Source organism: Mustela nivalis (genome assembly GCF_964662115.1).
Source record: "Mustela nivalis genome assembly, chromosome: 2".
Classification (NCBI taxonomy): domain Eukaryota; kingdom Metazoa; phylum Chordata; class Mammalia; order Carnivora; family Mustelidae; genus Mustela; species Mustela nivalis.
The window spans coordinates 17,585,632-17,605,431 of NC_139021.1; the positions used below are offsets into that span (position 1 = coordinate 17,585,632).

The 19,800-nt window shown below is 35.2% G+C and overlaps 1 long non-coding RNA gene across 1 annotated transcript in view; it reads left to right on the top strand.

The window, feature by feature from the left end:
• The window catches only part of LOC309860161, a 338,031-nt gene that overhangs the window by 171,171 nt on the left and 147,060 nt on the right, over positions 1-19,800 (top strand). The gene's annotated exons all lie outside the window — the stretch shown is intronic.

The window sequence follows — 19,800 nt, forward strand, 5'->3', positions numbered from 1 at the left end:
AAGTAAAGTCACTGCAGCATGGCATTTTGAGAGTTATTTGGTAATCTTATTATCCTAAGGGGTGTACATAAAAACAAATATGAAATTTAAAAAATGAAGAGTTGAAAACTGAGTAATGAAAGCAAAGGAGCCCTGCCAGATATTAAGACATATTTCAGAACTTGGGTAATAGTTAAATGTAAGGTATTGGCACAAAGAGAACCATGTAAAATCAATAAAACAATGTGGAGTTAAGCAGTAGAACCAAAGAGATATGAAAATTAAAGGCAGAAAGTAATAATAATAATAATAATAATAATATTTTTTCCAATACAAAGCAGAAAAAATGAGTTACATAATAGTAATGTTATAAAGAATTGGATAGTCATTTGGAAACAATACAACTAAATTCCAGATATATATTCCAGTATAACCATTGTTAATTACAGCAATTACCATAAAATATTAATGCTCGATAATCAAATTTTATCATAGATTTTTCTAAGAATAATTTAAAACTCAGAATTATTATAGAAAAATATTGATAAGTTTCTTTTATATATAAACACAAATGGCTGAAAGGCCAAAAGGGAAAAATAATGGTAGGTATTGGAAGTGATAGAAGCTAGAAAGAGTTGGAGAAGGTTAGAGAGAGAACAAGGGAAATACGTGGCAAAAGTGGGTATAAATGAAATAAGAGGGAAGAAGGGTTGAGGAAGAGAAGGAAAGAAATAATGACAGGAAAGAAGGAAGGAGGGAACGGGGAAAGGAGTAAAAGGATGCAAGTGAAAGACATAAAATACACAAAAGACATGTTGAGAAAATTATTGATAACAAATATATTATTGATACTGCTAATTCCCAAAATGTAGGGTGTTAGCATTCGACTATAATTTTCATAAAATTATGAATCACATTTGTATGACACATCACTGTATCATCAATATCTATCATGTATGATGCCACAGAGTTTGTAGATAAAACAAACAGACAAACAAAATTAAGTAGGTTTAAAATAGATAATTCTGAAGAAAAAGAATAGACCAGGGAGAAAAACAGGCATCTCATAAAAGATAACACAAGGAACTGATAAACACCTGAAATTTTACTCAAAGTTGTTAGTAACAAATAAAAATAACACATGAGAAATATAGTTTATTTTTCACATATAACTTTGCTGAAGGTTAACACTTCTAAATATAGAGATTTGAAAAATAGATACATTTTAGTTAGGAAAAAGATCAAAATACTTATTATCACCACATTAATTTTCCATCATTTTAAAAGTTCTGATATGTTAAACAGACAAGGGTTCTAGATATATAAAATAAAGCAAAATAAAAGAAAGGGATTAGAAATGAAGAAATCAGACAACTATTATTTATAAAGAGATGACTTTCTACTTATAAAAATTAAATACATAAAAATAATTAGAACTAGTGAAAAATGATTGCTGGCTATAAATGCAATATTAAAAAAATCAAATTAGTTCCTATGAAACAAGAAAATAATAAATGTAATTTTTTAAATGATGGCATTTCAAAGGATAATATATGGTTCAAAAAAAACCTCTAATAACTGCAAAATCTTTACATAGAAAATAATATATAAAAGACTAAAGAAAACCTAAATGAAATGGAATTACCCTACTTATTCAAGGAAAAGATAACATTTGGACTTCATATAAATTACATTATGTTTTATATATCTTTTGGGTCTTAAATTTTGCTCACCACTTAAAATATATACTTTTATTCAAATTTTAAGAGTAATCAATGTTGTTACCTATAGTTCACTTATTTTCATTGCTAAGTATACACAATGACTTACTGATCCATTCTTTTTTTGGTGGATATTTGGGCTTACTCCAGTTTTATGTATAGTAAACAGTGCTGCTATGAACACTCCTATGCATGTAATATGCTGCAAATGAGGAGATGTTTTTGTTTTTGTTTCCAGTATTAGAAATATGGATCATATAATATGTATATTAAATTTATTAGATAAAGCTGAACTTCAAAATGGTCTTATCACATTATATACCATACATCAGGACTCCAAGAGTCTTTTTCTTGCTCTGAATCTTTATCAACATTTGGTATTGTTTTCAAACTGGCCACCCATATACTGAATAGATAGTGCTATCTCATTGTGGTCTAAATTTACTTCCTCTTCTTAATAATAGCAAGATTGAACACTTTTTCATTTACTTAATAACCATTCAAATTTAATCTTTGTAAATGCTATTTTTCTGTTGCATTGTCAGACTTTTTCTAGTTTATTTTGCAGAAATTTTTTTTTTTATATTTTGGATACTAGTATTTGTTGGTTACTAATATTGTGTTGGGGAGGAATAAATTTACTTTACCCTTCAAGATTCTTCTGGCTGGTCTAAGAATTAAATTGCTCATGAGACAGATTAAAAGGAGAAAATTGGATTTACTTACATACATATGGGGAATCACATAAGCATGAAAGATTCCAAAAACAGGTAAAATGAGGTATATATGTTATTCTAGAGTGAAAAGAAGGGGCTAGAGTTCTGGAGCTACAAAAGGAAGGCAGGCAATTCATAGAAAGAATAGAAAGAGTAAATGTTTTATAAACAAATATTTGCTGGGCCATCCAGAAACAATGGAACATAGAGGACTTTGATTAAACAGGCCTTGCTAGGTTCCTGTCTACCATACTTAGCTCATACTATACTATGCTTAATTATGGTGATAACTTCCTTCCTGGAACAGGTTCTCCAACTAAATCCTTCTAGGCAGTTAGCACAAAGGCAAAAAAGAAAAACTTTTTGACTCTTCTGTTTCCATGGAAGTCTACAGTTGTAACTATTTTCTCCCACTTTGTGATGTATCTTTTTAAAACATCGCTATTTTAAAGATGTCTTTAAACATTCTTAAGTTTAATATGATTTAGCAATAGACTAAATGGCTAGTACTTTTAGTGTCATTCCAAATGATATTGCTCTTCTTCAAGTCATAAAAATATCCTTCTATATTGTTATAAAGGGCTGGTGTGGTTGCCTTTCATATATTGCTCTCTTCCTCTGTGTAAGATGTGAGTCAGTCTAATGTTATTTTTTGCTATATGTGTTATCAATGATTTCAGCTTCACTAATTGCAAACACCATCCTTGAACTCTCCATTGAAGTGGCATATTCAAAGTCCTTGTATGTGTGGGAGTGTCCCTGGGCTGGGGATTTTAAGACTTAGATGAGCCTTTTCTACCTTCATTTTTCCATATGTAATTTGAATGAAGGAGTCAAAGATGGAAAGAAGTTTGTTTTCCTCAAATCAACACATGAAAAATAGCATTGGCTGAATGGGAACACCTACATTAATATTTTCCATTTCCATATTTTCCATTAATTACTAATTATTAATTAATACTAATTATAGGATATGATTAACATAATATATTTTGCTGAAGTTACTAATGTTATAAACTTCCCTTTATCCAAAGAAATCTCAAAAATGTAAAAAGTAAGCCACAAATTAGGTAAAAATATTTTGTCACTCGAAAGATAATTCCTGAACATTTACTATGTATCAACTACTTTTCTAGATATTTTAGATGTATCAGTGAATACATAGGAAAAAATGTCCATTTCTGTGGATCTTAAATTCCTTCTGTTTTCTCTCTTTCTTTTTCAAAAACGGATGATAATCTCCCCTGTGTAAAATTCTTACAAATCAGTAATTAAAAGACAAAAAATAGAAAAGTGGGGAATGTAGATGTGTGGACAATTCCAAAAGAGGAAATCCAGGTCATTTATAGACATACACAAAGCATCTTAACTGTGCTTGTGCTTACAGAAATGCATGTTACAATCAAAATAAGATTTTTTTTAATGATAATCATATGAGAAAAATTTAATAAACCTGACAATACAAATCTTGGCAAGGTTGTGGCATATCCGGAACATTTACACATTGTTGATTTGGTTTTGAATTATATAATGGCATTAGAGAGCAATTTAACAGTATTTAGTAAATGTGGTTATTCACACCCACCTTGACCCAGCAATGGACTGTAATATTCTCCTAAAAGTCCACAAGAAAATTCATAACAATATTGTTTATAGTGGGAAAAATGGAATAGCTTTCTGACAAAAGAACATATAAAAATGCAGGATATGCATCTTTACTCAGTTTTACTGAGTAAAACTTTAAAAGAACAAGGAATAAAATAGATCCATGTAGCTAAGCCCTGCTAAGTCTCAAACACATATATGGAAGGAATAAAGCAACTTATGGAAATATGTGTATAATGTTTCCAATTATGTGAAGTTTAAGAGCACGTATAACCATATTAGCTATTATTTAGGAATATATACATTTACAGTAAATGTAAGAAGACTCATATGTGAACAATAAGTTTAAAATTTAAGATACAATTTTATTAGAGGTTAAGGTGGAGTATGAGTTCAGGGAGGGCAGATAAATGATTTAAGAAAGGTGTTTATTGTTTGGTTCTCTACAGCTTTTATGTAATTATAAAATATTTAATCAGGAAATAATTGAAATGAAAAGCAATTAAATATTCAGTGTTGGAAAAGTTTAAGGTAGCATTTTTTAAAAAGATTTTATTTATTTATTTGAGAGAGACAGTGAGAGAGAACATGAGTGAGGAAAAGGTCAGAGAGAGAAGCAGACTCCCTGTGGAGCTGGGAACCCGATGCAGGACTCGATCCCAGGACTCCGGGATCATGACCTGAGCTGAAGTCAGTCGTCCAACCAACTGAGCCACCCAGGCATCCCTAAGGTAGTATTTTTTAAAAAAAGATTTTATTTATTTATTTGAAAGAGAGAGAGACACAGCAAGAGAGGAAACACAAGCAGCGGGAGTGGGAGAGGGAGAAGCAGGCTCCCTGCTGAGCAGGGAGTCTGCCTGATGTGGGGCTTGATCTCAGAACCCTGGGATCATGACCTGAGTCAAATGCAGACACTTAAGGGCTGAGCCACCCACGCACCCCTAAGGTAGTATTTTGAATGTGGCCACCTTTTGGGTCACTAAAACACAAAAATCCCGGGTTTATCCTTAGACGTGCTTTTTCCTTCTTCCTCCCCCTAAAAATCACTAAATATCAATACCTGCTGATTTTACCTAAATGTTTTTTATAGTCTCTTACCCCTTGTCTTTCCTAATTATCTCTGGCTAAGCTTGACTTCTCTTTCACCTGGATAGTAGTATTGACCTTTCTATTTTCCTTGAATCTATTTTTTTTTTTCTAAACCAACTCTAGAGAAAAATATAAATCCAATCATGCCACAAGACGCTGATCCTTTTGGTGGCCTCACATCTTACGGGATATAGTCCAAACTCCTTAGTGTAGATGGTCCCTGATCTGTGCATACCTTGTGCCCAGTCTGTTTCTGACCTTTACATATTTACACTACTTTATTATTAAGATATTATTATTATTATTATTATTATTATAGTATTTCTAGGCCACAATAATCATATCCACTTATTTTCCTCTTTGTTTAACATACTGTATATCTTTAACCATAATGCTCAATACACAAATACTCCTTTCTCCTTTAAACTAAGATTGGGAATTATTTCTGCTAGGAAGGGTTTTTTGAATACTCTGGATGACTTAAATATTTATCTTCTTTGTTCCCATAGCACGGTGTGGATATCTTTTTTTTCACACGTAACAGCTTATTTTATAATAACCTTTTTCCATGTATGTATTTTTGTGGACGAAGAAAGGGCCATGTTTTATTTTTCTGTATAGCCTTAACATTTAGGCCTGGGGTCAGAAAAATATTTTCCATGTTTATGTTTTGCAAAACATTCTCAACTCTGCTGCCGTAACAAGAAAACAACCATAATATATAAACAAACGAGTGTGGTTGTATTCCAGTAAAACACTATTTAGAAAAATGTGCTATGGACCAAATTTGATCTATGGGTCATAGTTTGCAGACCCCTTATTTTGGCAAATGTCTAGCAAAAAGTAGGTGGTAAATTAAGGCAGGTAAGCTTTTGTAATCTTCTACCAAAGAGTCTATCCGTACTTTTTGCAGAAGTCAGATTCAAACTGGTCTAAGTTGGTGAGGAAATTATCTGCTCTCAGGTTCAGGTTCCTCTTGTAGCTTTTCTCTCTATGACCCTGATTTATCCAGGCTCTCATTCTAGCAAGGGTTTGGTGACAAAGCAACATTATCATGGCTTGTGAGAAGCTGGCTTACTCTTGAAGCAAGACCTGTTTCCTTTCTCCATTTGCCTTGTATAACCAGCTTGCTTCTACATAGAGCTCAGGGCCCATAGAGAAGTGATTTTTGGACCTGTTCTAAATGAACAGGGGTGCCAAGATCTCAGAATGTACATTCAGCTGCTGTCCCTGAGCAAAGCACATTGTAGAACGCTGCTCAGAAGCAGGAAGCATGTGGGCTCTGGGGTTAATTTGGTCATGTTTCTCCAATGTGATGCTCACAGAAAGGAGTATTTCCCACATTCTGATGTCCTTTTATTTCAAGTTCTTCCTGACTTGGCCCTTCATCTTTTCTCTCTCCCCAAGCACGAATTCGTTTTGTCCTTCTCATGGCATTATGAAATGCAGTGGCATTATGGCACTGAAATGCAGTAGAGTTTCAGAAGTCTGGGAACATTTTGGACCCCATCATAATAACATCCCTGGGAAAGGGGCACCGATGGACTCAGGTGTCTCTTTTATACACAACAGTCTATTTCAGTTAAAACAGTAGGGTTTGCCATCTTAGAAGCCTGTCTCCATGGCAGTTGCCAAGATGAATGAATCAAAATTTGGCAGCTCCTAGGTTTAAAGTCTCTCAAAGCCAAATTTCTACAAGGGAGATGGTGGGAAGTGGGAACTTGGGTAATTTATCTCTACTACTTTATTGAACAACCCTGAGAAAAAGTTGCTTTTTGTTTTTGGTTTTGCTTTCCTTTTGCTTTTTAAGAAAATGGGAGAAGAAACACTTTCTCAGTTTCCCTGAGTGGTTCTCATACCTTCCTATCTAATTTGGAGTCTTTGCTTTTCACTCTTTTTTTAATGGTACTGTACATGACCGATTTCTTAAAATACTATGATCAAATGTTCAATTAATATCTACTTTTTGTAGCTAAGAATCATTCAGTGGTTTTAACTGAATGTGGGAAATTTTGCCAATTTTAGATCTTGTTCAAAGCGCCTTCCTAGTTAAAAGCAGGAATTTTATTTTATTCAACAGGTTATAAACGAATCAATTTTCTTATGTCATCATTAGGAGAAACCTCAGCCCTGCATTTAAGACTTCCAATTGATTAAGTCGGACCCATCTAGAATTTCCAGGAAAATCTCCTCTGAAAATTAATAAAGGGAAACCTCATTGAAAATGGAGTCAAGAATCCCTGAGGGGAGCTCTCTTGCATGTACTACTTATTCTGCTTATTTTATATTCCACAGCAGGAAGAGGCTTACTTTCCCATAGCAGGAGGAAGAAAGCTTTTCCTGCCTTAGTAATAGCCCAGCCAATGAGATGCTGCCATCTACCAGCCAATGAGAAACTACTACACCTTCAAACTCCCAGTTTCCTCCAGTGGATTGGACTTCTGTTCAAAACAACTCCTCCCATGCTCCCCCACTCCAAACTTTTCTCTATAAAAGAACCCTCCTCTCTTTTGTTCTTGGAACTTGACTATGGTTTGCCATAGTTTGCATGTCCCAAATTGCAATTCCTCTGCTATTTCTAAATAGAATCTTTGTGCTGGTAAAATAACTGGCTATTTTTATTTTTTAAGGTCCATCCCTTACTAAAAAGCAGATGATTAGGGGCTTCAATTACATATATTAAAAAATCTCAGCATCACGTATATTAGTGTTTGACTGAATAACTGGGGACTTAGCCAAGTTGACACGTCCAAAGAGCTATCACAACTGTAATCCTTAGTTACAATGTTACTGTTTTCACTCTTGTAGCTCTTTTCTTTGTTTTGCTTTTCTTCCTTCCCTCTCTTCTTTTATTTTTTCTTTCATTCGTCCTATAGAGCCCTGACTTGTGTTCACAAATGTGTCTGCTTCTCCTCCTTTCTGGACAGATGGTGGGTTTCCATTTCCTGGCCATCTCATAGTTTCATTGGATCCTGTGTCTAATACTATCAGTGATACATGAAGGTGTCACAGGTGAAATATCACCTAGCACAATAGTAGATGCAAACCATGGCTTGTGTAGGTACAATTAGGATGGGAAATACATTACCAACCCATGAACTATTGACCAGTAAGTCTCATCAATTTATTTTAAGTTGAAGGACACAGAGTTCAGAGAAAGGAGATATTTCAGTGAGCCTACATATAGGTGCAGGTTAGCTGGACAATGGCATATAACAAATAAAACAGAGTGAAGGCACGGCGAGCAAGGGCATTGTGAAACACACCTGGTTTCAATTCCTTTTATTAAATTTTCCATTTTTAAGTGTGTTCATTTCTTCACATTTTTTATTCACATAGTGTGTTCTGGATCTTATTCTAAGATTTCTACCTTCACAGAGATAGTAAAATAAAAAAAAAATGTGTAATTATGTATTACTGTGAGAGTAAAAAAACTTTTCCAACCTATTTTATTTTATTATTTTGTTCTGTTTAATTTTATTTATTTATTTATTTATTTATTTATCTGGTCATTTATTTATTTATTTATTTTGGTGGGCAACAAACTGAGGTTTTTTGAGGGATAGCAAAAGCACAGCACAAAGCTCCTGAAGAAGGAGGGAACCTGGGAGGTTTGCTCCTTCAACCCATTTTAGATGAGCAGTTCAGAAGAGGCTTTCTGAACTGAACCTGAGTAAGAAGAAGTGTGCTATATGAAGAGGGGAGGCAAGAGGAGACACAAAGCAGGGAAATCTCTTGATATGTGGAAAGCAGTGGAATTAAAATATAAAAATAAAAGTAAAGACTGGTATGAGAGAGATGGGAGACCTAAGTTACTACCAGATTTATTTAGAATCATGTAGGCCACAAAGCCAAGGTAAAGACATTTATTTTTAGATGCTAAAGGAATCTGTATGACTTATGTTAAGGTGATTTTGTCTCTGAGCTTCAGTTTCCATATGTGTAAAATAAAAATGCTTCCTCCAAATCAATATAATAATTAAATAAAGCAAGGCATGTAAAAATTTAAAAATCTTGCCTAGTTCTGAGCCACTGAAACAAAACAAAACACCGGATCTCTTCATTTTCCTTAGTGAACATATTTATACACACATATTTCTTTTTTTAATTTTTAAAATTCTTTATTTAAATTCAATTTAGTTAATATATACAGTATTTTTAGCTCCATGAGTAGAATTTAATGATTCATCAGTTGCATATAACGCCTAGTGTCCACAATAGCCAGAATATGGAAAGAGCCCAGATGTCCACTGACAGAAGAATGGATAAAGAAGATGTAACGTACACACACACACAAATGCAATATTTCTCAGCATATATATATATATATATATATATATATATATATATATTTCTAAAATAACCTAAAAGAGAAAGCTGACCATGTTTATGTGAAAAAATCTTTGGACATTTTTTGGCTGCTTGGCATTCACTTCGGTCATCAGGTAATACCTTAGGCGATAGTCAACTTAAGAGAGAAAAGTTTTTACAAATACTTTAGCATTGAAATGTATTTTAACTACTGTTTATCAGTCATGTGACACCACATTCAATAAATTGAACAAACAACCTGAGTTTTCCATATCCTTTATCTCAACTAACACTCAATGACTTAGAAGATCCAATAGGCTCCACACTATTGCTCTTAGAGCAGGTTTTCCTAAATTTTATGAGTGACTGAGGTTCATTGGTCAGAGATGGGAAAGAGATGAAAAGGTATAGCATGAAAGCTATATTCCAAATTACTTTGGGGAACAGATAGAAAAATAAGGGAGAACAAGCAAAGCACTATGCAAATACATGACCATTTCAACTGGTAAAGATACCATGGTTCCCAGAAAACTATCACAGAATAGAAGCAGACATACTTGCAAATTTTGTTTCTCAGAATTCATTTCTTATTGTATTTTGCCACTATATCTCCCTAGAATACATTTATTATTTTTCAATAAGACTTTGCTGCAAATCCACTGTGGAATTTGGCAGCTGACATTTAAACCCTCTCAGCACTAGTTTCATTATACGTAAAATGAGAAAGTTGGATGAAATGATCTCTAATGTCATAAAAAATTAGGTCTCTCATTTCTTTAGTTCCCAGAGAGATATGTTACGCTGCAGTTTAATTTGTGAAGTAATTTGACAGCCAATTTTCTTTGATGATATCTTATTGTTGGGGGAGTTAAAGATGGTAATTTTAAGTCATGGCTGCAAAACCAAAATTCTCCATGATAAAATGCAATGATATCTCCTTGCTGTCCGGTTCTTCCTCCTCCTCATTTTTCTTCTTTTTCTTCATTGTCATCATTACAAAGGTCTCATAAAAAAAAAAATAATGTTCCACTACACAAACAAAACACTAGCATTAAACCACAAGTTTTGAAAATGTGTCATCTAAAACCACTACCAGAACACACTTTACTGTCTTTCATTTATGTAAGCAGATTGAGATCTGGGCTTACCAAGACTCAAGAAATATCTAACTGGTCTACCAAGAAGTGAGTTCCATCAGTTCCACATTACTCACTATTTACAGCTCAGTTCAGATATAACTTCCTACTAAAAACCTGAGTTTTCTACAGATTATGATGGTTTTAGAGCACAGCAACACAAAAACACAAATAAGTATTACTTGTCCCTTATGCTTGAAAGGACCTTCAACCAGCCTATCAGAGGGACATTTTCACAGATGGTTTCCAGAATCCTCTTTATCCTCCTTTTTCATCTTTTGTTATTCTTTTTCATTTTTCTTTGTAACATACCAACATACCCATAACACCATCACCAAAATCAAGGGGCTAGACAAATCCGGTACCTCCCAAAGTTTCCTCATAACCCCTGACTTACTGATTATTTTTGTGGTAAAAACACTTACCATGAGATCTACTCTGTTAACACATTTTGAAGTACATGATACAGTATTGTTGACTACAGGTGTTGCGCTATACAGCAAGTCTCTAGGACTTACTCATCTTGCATAATTGAAACTGTACCCATTGAACAATAGCTGCCCAATTCCCCCCCAGCCCCTGGCAACCAGTATTGGGTTCTCCTTCTTATATGCAAATCCAAGGTGTACCCTGCAACAAAATGTCTTCCCTTTTGCGAGGATCCACCTTGATTAGAAAGTAATGGTATTTGTCAATTATTTGTTTCAACTGTACTAAGTTCCTATTACTCTCCTCTAAAATGTGAACAATAGTACTTGCTGCTTGTGCTCAGCATAAATCAGATGCAATCATGTTTGTATTAAACACTGAGGAGAGGGGCTGGTTGTAACCCCCAGATACTAAAAGGATCCTGGATGTGACTGAACAACCTTGGAGATTTTTCTCTTCAAATAGATTTCAGAACACTAAATTATAGCCCTCAGGTCTTAAACATAATTTCCAAGAGCTTCTGTCTTCCAAATCAAATATAGGTAGATATTTATGAGCCTTGCTTCATGATCTCTCCTCTTCACTGCAAAGAATAGAGGGGACTTTTGTTGTTCGGGGTCTCCTGCATATTTACTGATGGACAGCTAGTGTTTCACAACTTCCCCATAGTTTTGACTGTTGGTTCCCAGTCTTGGGACTGTCTCGCCTTAAAGGTGCTATACAAATAGAGGATTCAAATCCACATTCTTCTTCTCTGCCTGTGAAAGTCTACAGAGTCTGTGGTCACATCAGGTTACCTGCCCTCCAGCGAGGGTAAATAACAATCCGGATGTGCCCATATTCATGCAGACCATGTATTTCTAGTCGGCTAATTCATGCTCAGTGTAGCTGAAAGGATCCCTGCTCTAGACAGCTTCCTTCTCTCTGAGGCCCTCAGGCTGAGAAGCCAGCCTAACATTTTGTTTTCTTTGTCTACGCAAAATGAAAGCTTGCTAACTTAGATCAGACTGTGACAACTCTATTTCTGAAAGAATCTATTCATTACTCACTGAGCCAGTGTTAATGTGGGAACTTCCCAGGAGGTAGAGCAAAAAGAAGCACTGATTCTCTTCTTTTCCTATACAGCCTGGGATCTGGCACTTCCTAGATATGGGATTGTGGTGGAGTCACTGAGCTTTCGGATGCCCCAATGTCCTCCTCCTTATTTTGAAATAAGAACAAAATCAACCACCAAACAAAGGTAGCACAGCTGAAAATATGCATTGTAATGTATTAAAAGTATAGAAATTTAGAGTTTTGCATATTAGAATTTAAAAAATAGCAACAATAAAATCTTTCTATAGATTAAAACAGCAGATTTGAGAAAAACAGGGTGTTTGAAAAAGAATTAAGCTCTGCACTCTAGATTTAAAAAACAATCAGTATTAAAATTCATTCTTCTACTCCTATTAGTCACACAATATGTATTACACTCATTACTTGATTCCTATTTTAATTCTCTTTTCCTCAAACCCACCCTCATCATTTTATTTATAAATGCATGATTTATCATAACAATTAGAGGCTATTTTTGCTTACCAAGTGGACAAATATTTTTAAAGATGTCCAATGTTTTTCAAAAACAAAAACTTAGAAACATGGATGTTAGAATGAAAATTGATGTAATCTGTCAGCAAGCAAACTTGGCCGTATGGATTAATATTCTAATAAGTTCATAGTCTGATGGAGAATTCCACTTTTAAAGCACTGTTCAAAGGCCAAAACTGAAGATAGTTTTAAAAGATTTAACTACTAGGAGAGTGATAATAGCATTGTTTAGAACAAGAGCAAGAGAGATACTCTCAAATGTTGAGAACTTAACGGTTGGTTAACTAATGCAGTGGCAACCAAATGATTGTCATGACAAATATTTATAAAGGAGAAAATAACAAGTAAACTAGAAATTTCTCAGACTATCAAAAAAAAAAAACCACCTAGGAATTATGAAAACTGATTCCAGTTAAAATAAGAAAGTTTTATGAATTTACCTTGAGTAGCGTGTGTGGTGGGGCAGGGGTGGGGGAGAGATGATGAAAATGTTTCCTTGGGTCAGAGTCATTACTTTGCCCTCCCCCTCAGAAAAGAAGGATTAGATTGCATTAAGTAAATGTGATGAATGTCATGTTGGTTAGATGAGTAGATTTCACAAGACAATGACTCCTAATGGCAATAAGGTATAGGATTTCAGGAACTGTAGGAAAATGAGAAACACTTGACAGAATGGAAATTTCTCACTGACTCTTCCCTAGTGGGTGAAGACCTTAGACACAGCATCACCTCATTCATCCTAAAATGAGCAGAAGAATTGCTGGCTTTCAGAGAATTCCGAATGTTCTTAAGATTGAAAATTCAATTCAATTCAATTTCAAAAGATTGAAATTCCTGAAAAATGGACAGGAAGTAGGGAATTATTTTTCTGGAAGAAGATGTGGCACATCCAGAAGAGGATGTAGTACAAAGATTCCAAATAAGAAAATATTAGTGGAAAACCATGGGCATGAAAGTGAAGGGAGAGACTTAGAGACCAAGAAAGTACCCCAGTGAATGTTCTCTAAGGATTTAGGCAATAAACCTTTTTACTTGTTGAGATATAAGATAATATCATTGGGTGAGAGGCTTAATTTCTAATTTTCTTCTCCTAACATCCTGTAATTAATTGTACACTCAATAAAAGATTACTTAAACCATCATTGGAATCCTATGGATATTTGATTCAGGGAAGGAGAAGGAAAAAAATTCCTTGATAGGTTGTAACCAGAACCTTCACCATAATTCCATGATGGAAATCAGTAAGAGTCTGTTTGTCAAACAAAATATTTATAAGTGGTATTTCTCATTAATAATATGGGTGATTTTATTATGGCTGGTTCTGATTCCATTATTATATTTTTTATTTAAATTTTCTCTAATTACCATGTATAATCTTGTAATAAGAAAGAAAAAAAAAAGAAGGTCTACACTGATGACCAATTTTACTTTACATTAATGTTCCTAGTCAAGGTCATGAAGTAGAATGACAATGTAGACAAGAAGTCACTTTTTACTGAGTGATGAAATGAAGAGTGAGGCAGGAAACATGGAAACAGTGGGGCCCTCTAGGAGACTGATGTTAGTGATGACAGGATTTTTTAAATGGTTATATCAATAAGATATATGAGTGAGCTAGATTTTAGGATGAAACCCACATTCCTCAAGTTTAAAAAGTCTGTTGTTGTTGTTGTTGTTTTTAAATAAAATTTGTAATTTATCTGAGGAACTGATTGATTCATCTAGAAGACCTCCCAGGATAAGTTTCTCACTTCATTGACCCCAAGTACCTGGTTTCCATTTAGACTAATGCTGCCTTCTCCACTCCACTATGGGGTGAGCAGGAACGGGTGGTAGAGGGGACAGTAGGTTATTTAAGGGTGTTCAAGTCCATGACTGTCACAATCTTTTCTTCTATTTTATCTTCTATTTTAAGAAGTCTGCCCTAATGAAAATGCTAACATTTAGGTGGACTTTGCTTTTTTCGTAGGATTTGTGTAGTAAAAGAGGTAGAGTGAGATGGGGTGCTGGAGTGAGGAAAGGAGAAAATTACTGAATTGATTTCCCCATTCCTCAGGAAGGTAGTAAGAAGACAATGACTGTGTATTTAATGTAGGAAGGAAATCACCCATTCTACTGGATTACTCATATATAAGGCAACATAGCCCATACCAATGTTTTTTTTGGAAGGTCACTTTAAAGTTTGAGTTTTGGATATTTGATTTTGAAAATAGTTTTCAAGTTCACCATATGTTTCTTTACCTTTCTTAAGCATCTTCATTTATTTTCTACTATGTGGATATAGTAAAAACAAAAAAACAAACTTTTGACAAGATTGCTTAAAGGAAGAATAAAAGAATCTTTGTGAGGTGCTATAAAGAAGTTCATGATTGTAGCTTCATTACATTTCTTATTTGTTTCTGGGGAACTTTCTCCTGATTCCCAGGTGGGGCTAAAGCTTGCTTTTTTAGAGAGGACCATGATTCTTAATGTTCTATCAAAAACACATGATATGTGGCATGTCATTTCTCTTTTTTCCTGGTAGATTAGAAGCTCTTTGAGAACAGGGATATTTTTCTGTTTTTATCCTGGTATATGTTAATATACATTTAATGAGTAAAAAAAAAATACATTTGGATGCAACATGACAAATATAATATAATGGATATAAGTAGAAATTGCTCCAGGAACCCAAGAGAGGAATAACTAACCCAGCATGTGAGAGTCAGAGAATACATGCATCTCTTTATGGGGTCTGTGTTATTCTAGGACTCAATCACCCTGTGATTACAAAGAGTACCTGCCTTTCCCAAAGGACTCTAGGAAGAAATGTGGCAGGTAGTGGAATTGGTAGAGCTTTTAGAGTAGACATAGTCTTACTGTCACACTGAGCTATTTTCAGTATCTAGGAAGAAGCATGACCTCACCTTCTTGGAAAAAGCTACCTAACTGATAAGAGAGGTGCTGTGATTCCAGATAAGCTTGGGGGAAAGTCCATGAATGGAGAGAAAGGAAATGCAGAAACTAAAATGCAAATGGAAAGTAGAAGAGAAGACAGTAGTAAGAGGCATATTTTGCCATTTGAATGAAAATTTTAAATTATATACACATGCATGCGCACACACACACACCCCAACAAGGTGAACAAGAAACAAATTCTCTTGAACATTTCAGTCTGATAGGCCATTAAAGTGCAATGTTCCTAGTGGAGATGTGTCAGGGAATCTTTCTTTAGGAATTCTTGGCTAGAAAGGATTCCTCTGGATAGGGCATGGTACTTAGAAGAGAAGTTCCCAATATGCTAGTGATTGGCTTTGAATGCTTAGAGAAATTGCTTAGACTAGACCCTAGCCCCAAGGCTAGGAGAAAAAAATGAAGGAACAGATATTAATGTTATATATTTTTAAACAGTATAAAAATAATGTTATTATTTCTTTCCAAACTGAGTGCCATATAAAGGAAGCACAATATAGGGTAGATATTAGTGGGCACAACATTATTTTTAATATCGCGCTTATAAGAAGCTGCCTCCAAAACATAAATCCAAATATTAGGGACTCAAGTCAGTATTAGAGTACAGAGAACACTTGTATCCAGCAGAATTAGTGAATAGCAGGAGACTGCTGCTTCGGAACCAATAATAGATATGGGTTGAAGTCCCATCACATTGTAAAACAGGGTGCTACAAATGCCTGCATATCCTTTTGTTGTTTCCTGTTTTGTTGTTTTGGTTGCAGTATATTTAGCCAAGAAGCCTTATCATATTACAGTAATATTTGCTGAAATAACCAGACTCCCAAATCAACAGAATTTCTTTTTTTTTTTCCACACTTCATTTTAGGAGAAAAAAAAATGTGTAGGTGTACTATAAAATGGGTTATGAGGAAATTATTTAATAATAATGAAATTTGCCTAATAAATCCAGATGACTTTTGTCTGAATCAAGAGTCTTGCATATTCAGGTTACCGACTAGAAAACTGAACCATGACCACCTCAAGATCCCAAACTGAGGAATGGCTGAAATGATTCCGTTTTGTCTAAAGCTAAAACAACAATAATAACAACAACAACATCAATAAACAAACAAAAACAAACAAACAAAAAAAACCAGCAAACAGCTATAACAGAAAGTAGATTCTAACAAACACTGAACTCAAATTTTATCAGTAATTTCCCAAACTTCATTATTTCAGATGTTTTATTATGTGTTTAAATTGATTTTTAAAAATTTTAATTCCAGTATAATTAACTTATGGTGTTACATTAGTTTCAGGTATACAATATAGTGATTCAAGAATTCTATACTCAGTGCTCATCACGATAAGTGTTCATCCCCTTCACCTATTTTGCCCACCTCCCTTCTGGCAACCACCAGTCTGTTCTCTATGTTTATGAGTCTATTTGTTTAACAACAAAAAAAAAGAGTCTATTTGTAAAAATTGATTTTTAAATCCTTTTCATATAAAATAATTTCTTCTAGCTATAATTTTATTTCGTAGGCTTTGGAAGTATGATAAAGATGTTTTTAATGAAGAGGGATTTACTATTTGTTATAAAAGGCCTAGCTAAGTAGGTGACTACTGAGAACAGAACTGAATTTGAGAATACATCTTACTGAAATAGGACTCTATAATGTATTTTAATTTAGGAGTTAAAGATAGCACAATATTATAAGGCCAAAAAAATAAAATAATTTTAGAGATGAGACTCTCCTAAGAAATGATCTAGACCAAAAATGAAAAAAGCTGAATAATATATGTGGCAGAGAAAGAAATTCATTCACACACAAGTTAAAAAATCAGGAAGTTTATCAGAGGTTTTATTGTCCAAATATAATACTGTTTCACGATGACTAACACTCTGATGCAAGAGAATCTGCCTCTATCCACAACTGAGGCTGAGTCATGTGAAGTCTCTACTGGGTTGTCTGTCCAAGATACTGCCTTCTTGGAGTGGCACCTTGGTCTGGCACCCCGGTCTGGCACCCTGGTGGAATGATCTGGAACATAGTCATTCATTTTTCTCTTCAGATGGCCTCTGCATGTTGGATTTCTCCAGATCATGGTAGTCTCAGGATAGTTAGACTTCTTACATTGTGGTAGTTTTCCCCAGATCATGTGTTCTAAGAGATCCAGTTTAAGTCACAAGGCATCATAGGACCTAGTCCCAGAAATCTCATGCCTTATCAATTCCATTCTATTCCATTTCTCGACAAAGAATCAAATGGCCAGTCGAGATTCCAGGGGAGGAGATTACACAGGGATGTAAATACAGCAGGGTTCATTGGGGACCACTGCGTTGGCCTTTGTACTTCATCAAACTGAAACACTTTAACTTTCCTTTCACTTATAATATTGTTTTCAGTTTAATCCAGAGACATTTTGAAAATCTGTGACTATAATGGCTCATGTTAGAAATATTTAACTGGGGACGCCTGGATGGCTCAGAGGGTTAAAGCCTCTGCCTTCAGCTCAGGTCATGATCTCAGGCTCCTGGGATGGAACCCTGCATCAGGCTCTCTGCTCAGCAGGGAGCCTGCTTCCTCCTCCCTCTCTGCCTGCCTCTCTGCCTCCTTGTGATCTCTGTCTGTCAAATAAATAAATAAAAATCTTTTAAAAAAACAACAACAGGGACGCCTGGGTGGCTCAGTTGGTTAAGCAGCTGCCTTCGGCTCAGGTCATGATCCCAGCGTCCTGGGATCGAGTCCCACATCGGGCTCCTTGCTCCGCAGGGAGCCTGCTTCTCCCTCTGACTCTGCTTTCCACTCTGTCTGCCTGTGCTCGCTCTCACTCGCTCTCTCTCTGACAAATAAATAAATAAAATCTTTAAAAAAAAACAACAACAACATTTAACTGTTCTTGGTTTCCTTTTTATTTTGGCAATCATCCTCCTATTCATTAATTAATACATTTATTAATACAACAAACTCTTTATGGATACCTGTTATTTTGGGTTGGGGTTACAGAGATGAATATGTGAAGATCTCTGCTCCCCGAGTGTGGCCAGTGTAATGCAGAGGATCAGCATGCTAGTAAATAATTACAGTTATTGTAAGATAAAAACAATTTTGTTGACCATATTGACCATATCATAATATGTGAGAAGCAATTTGAAGAAAGAGATAAGGTTTGAATGGGGTGACAGGGCTGAGGCTTGAAAGGGGTGGTTGAATGGAGAATAGGCTTCAGGAGCTTGGATTTTGGAAAAGGGTAAATTAAGGGTCAGCAAAGCACTGAGGGACTATTAATGTGATCTTAGCCAGGTAACCCTGAAATATGCAGTAAAGTTGCTGAACTAGTAAAAAGCCAAGTCTGCTTTCTGAAGGATGGAGGCAAAGAGGCCGTGTCTGCCCGTCATTGACCTGGGACTCAACCAAGGCAGAAAACAAGGATGCAAGAACAAGGAAACTGAAAGAAGCATGAAGAACTGTGGAATTTGTGAGAAGATGCTTCAGGTGTCTCAGAAGCTGAAACGGAAGTCTGGGCCATTTTTACCAGATCTTTAAGCATTCGTGAGACTCTCAGCAAATCACTACAGTACAATATAGTGGAGGATAATTAAAGTATGAGGGCACAAAGGAGAGTGCCTGGGCACCTCACCCAAGGGCACACCTTAACAGTCCACACAACAGTTCTGCATTACATTTGTCAATAAAAACTCCTCTGCCTTGTTATAAAACCATATAAACCAAGTTGCTTCCAAGTATGCCTATCCAAGTGCTCCTGGGACCATGAATAAGTGATGTATCTGAGATCAGGTGGCGCAAGAACCCCACCACATGAAGAGTAGTTGATGAGAATACAAAGAAAAAGAAGGAAGGAGAGCAGGAGATATGCTCAAGAGAACTGTGTAGGAAATAATATCTCTCACTCCACAAAAAAAAGTTACAAATGCAGGACACACTGATATGCCTAATTCTTCTAGTTTTGCTTTCTTGACTAACACATTTCAAGAAGATTCCAGGCAGGATGGGTAAGCATTATACTGGCAGTGTGACATTCGTTTTCTAACCCCCCAATGTCAATGAACTTATTTTGCTAGAAAGAGAATTCCAGGAAATTCATGATTATGCCACTTTTCTCACTTAAAAGAATTTCTTTGGGGTGTTGAGTGGGGAGAGCGGAAGATACACAGGTGCATTGGTACAGAAAGTCCACTATGCTTCTGGTGTTTCTGGTCTGTCTGAGGAAACCCTTTTGTTTTGGTTTGGTTTGCTTTAGTTTAGTTTGGTTTTCCTACTTTATTCC